At 36.8% G+C, this 3,322-nt stretch overlaps 1 protein-coding gene across 1 annotated transcript in view; it reads right to left on the reverse strand.

Moving 5' to 3' along the window:
- Positions 1 to 3,322, reverse strand: part of GALNTL6 (polypeptide N-acetylgalactosaminyltransferase-like 6) — a 1,310,737-nt gene that overhangs the window by 1,187,519 nt on the left and 119,896 nt on the right. The gene's annotated exons all lie outside the window — the stretch shown is intronic.

A 3,322-nucleotide genomic window follows, 5' to 3' on the forward strand; every position in this document is an offset into this window, starting at 1 on the left:
GTCACAACTTCAAACAAGAGGCAGAGGGTACAGAAATTCTGTATTCAGTAAGTGTTGTCAGGGGTAGGAGGTGAGCAGAATCTGAGATGTTTCACACTTAACATTCCCTTGGGCTGGAGACTGGGGAATGACTAAGCAGGCATTGGAAAAGACCCAGGAAATGTTAAATTTCTATGGCGTGAACCTTTACAAGCTATTGAAAAGAAATGTGCAAGTTTCAAAAACTTAAAAAACGGAAAAAAATCCAACTGTTCCTAAACATCTTTGATGTGTTTTGAAGACTACAGGTAAAAAGTAGCCTTTGTTATGGAAATAACTAGGTTTATAGACACACAACACATGGCAGAACAGTGAGAAACAATACAAGTATCTGAAAGAAAACCTGTCAGTATTAGCCACAAAAATGCATCTAATTTACAGATTCGGAGACAGATTGTTGTTTAATAATTACTGAGCCTTTTTATCATTAAAAAACCATATTAAATATTTTTGCATGTTTATTCATTAGAAAATAATTAAAACACTAAAATTAGGGCTCTTTCTACTGTCATTGGACAGAAGCAGAACTCCATTTACTTCGCTACTTTTCATTTGCCTGTGTACCCATTCTTTATTTGACCAAGTTTTCTGGAAGACTCTTTGATCAGAAGGTGTGAAACTCTTTCACCTAGAAGCTGATCCTGTAATTCTATTTCAACTGCTTTGTGGCAGCTGAATAACGTAAGGGATGAGACTGAATAAGAGAACAAAGATTTTTGATTTCACAGAAATCTCCAGTTTTCAGAATAAAGGCCTAGAAACATAAAGGAAAAGAATGATTTCTGTGTACATATATCACATGTGCATACAAAAACCAAACTTCTTAAATTGCGTGCTCTTTTATAGTCAAAGCTGTATACTTTTCTAGAAATCTATTGCTTTGTGGAGTCAATAGTCCTTTGGAATAACTTTTTATCTATGAATTAAGAATTGTTAAGGAATACACAGCTGTTTCATATAGACTTACATAATTGGAAAAATAAGAAAAATTTCTGAGATGTAATTCTAAAATTTTAATAAAATTGCAATAGTAATTGTTATTAAAAATTCAATGTCATTTCATTGCACTCATGTCAAACAGTGAATTGCTTTCCCTAAAGCCAAATTCTTACCACAGAAATAGTTAGGTTTTAATTGAGGCAAGTTTCCCTACTTCTCTTTCAAGTCTGTCTCTGAAGTACAGATAATAGAGAAGGAGAATTCATTCACCCAGCAGTATCTGAAGTAGTAGAATTTCTTACTCCACAGCTAAGCTCATGAGTCCAGAACACATTTTTCTTGGGTACTTGTATTGTGAAGTGTGATATTGCAGGTTCAGCTAGAAGGTTTCATTTGGCGTTGCTAGAGATTGGACTTAAAGATGTGCTGTTAGCCTTGAACTAATATCTATTCTATGATGCAATCATAGAGGCTTTTATTATTCTCCTCAATAGTGTTAACAAATTAGAAGCTCAATGTATTTTTTTCTTCACCATTTGAATATGTTTTCTTCTGAGATGCAAAAGTGAAGAACAGCATATCAATATAAACTATTTCTAAAAATAAATCAATTAAATATATGTTCTGCTTTGATATACATCCATTGTTCATCCCATGATAGGTTTTTGAATATCTTGGGTCATTTTTTTATAATTTGTCATGGTTTCCAACAAGTTTAGATTATAGTAGCCCTTGTATGGGAAGAACGGTACTGTTAACTTGCAGGGATAAATGATGCTTCACGTAGTGATTTATTACTGTATCTGAGAATAATTTCTAGAGACTAACTGATTATATTAGAAACACTATAGATTTCCTTCTTTTGGCATAAAAGGAAATGATCCATATCTTACAAAAATGTTCTTAGCCTCATCTGTATCAAATTCATACGAAGTATGCATTCCTTAATTACAACAACCTGAGAGGAAAACCAGATCAACAGCTAAAGCAGAAGAAAAAAAAATAGCTTCTAAGACACCTCCAATTAAGCCAGTGAACCAGTGCTTTCTATTTTGAACAGATGTTACATACCTTTTCCAAGTACTGAACAGGTTTTTGTACCCACTTGGTCTATTTATATTGTACTTGGCTTGCCTTCAAACTTCTATTAAACGATAGTTTTTGAACCAAAAGGGACATTTGATTACGACAACACCATAAGCCACATTAGTATGCACATTACTTTGTTCATTAAAAAACAGGCTCCTTACTAATGTAGGAAACTGATATTTCAACCTGGAGATAGTAAGTGATTTCTTGTCTAAGTTTTCTATTCAATAATGCTGAATTATCCACAGATAGAATATTTTCTGAGGATTAGTCATGCCAAATCCTACTTTTATATCATTAATATGGTTTCGCTTACTGTGGGATATGAAGCTCACTTTTGGCATGAAGGCACCAAATTTTTAACCCTGACTAGGTATTGGTAAAAAAGAGATCTTCGCGGCTGGTCATAGTTCCGCTTCCTGTTCGACTCTGGTGTCTTTGCTGAGGGTGACATTGAGCTGCAAGTTGCATCTGGGGTGCCTTTAGGATTCAGCACCATGGTGGAAGAAGACATTGAGACCAAAATCAAGAACTACAAGACTGCCTCTTTTGACAGCCGCTTCCCCAACCAGAACCAGACCAGGAACTGCTGGCAGAATTACCTGGACTTCCACTGCTGTCAGAAGGCAATGACCGCTAAAGGCGGCAATGTCTCAGTATGCGAATGGTACCAGCGTGTGTACTAGTCCCTCTGCCCCACATCCTGGGTCACAGACTGGGAGGAGCAACGGGCTGGTGGCACATTTCCCAGGAAGATCTGAACTGGCTGTACCTCCCTCTCCTCTGTCCTCTGTCCTTCTCCCAGGATGGTGAAGGGAGACCTAGAACCCAGTGATCCCCACCCTGGGATCCTAAATCATGACTTACCTGCTAATAAAAACTCATTGAAAAAAAAAAAGAGAGAGATCTTCATTATTTACCTACCCAAACAAGAAAGCAACAAAAATGCTAGTCACAAAATTTATCTACACACCTGACCAGGAATTTTCAAGCTAGTGGAACCATATCATTTACAGAGGTACACTTATTCAGGATTTTACTTATATTTGCTCTCTTGAAGATTGATGCATGTGGTAAAAGTGTTATCAAAAACATAGAAGCCTGGGCAACATACCGAGACCTCATCTCTGCAAATAATTTTAAAAATTAGCTAGGCATGGTAGTTCCGCTTCCTGTTCGACTCTGGTGTCTTTGCTGAGGGTGACATTGAGCTGCAAGTTGCATCTGGGGTGCCTTTAGGATTCAGCACCATGGT

Source organism: Mandrillus leucophaeus, unplaced genomic scaffold (assembly GCF_000951045.1).
Source record: "Mandrillus leucophaeus isolate KB7577 unplaced genomic scaffold, Mleu.le_1.0 Scaffold292, whole genome shotgun sequence".
Classification (NCBI taxonomy): domain Eukaryota; kingdom Metazoa; phylum Chordata; class Mammalia; order Primates; family Cercopithecidae; genus Mandrillus; species Mandrillus leucophaeus.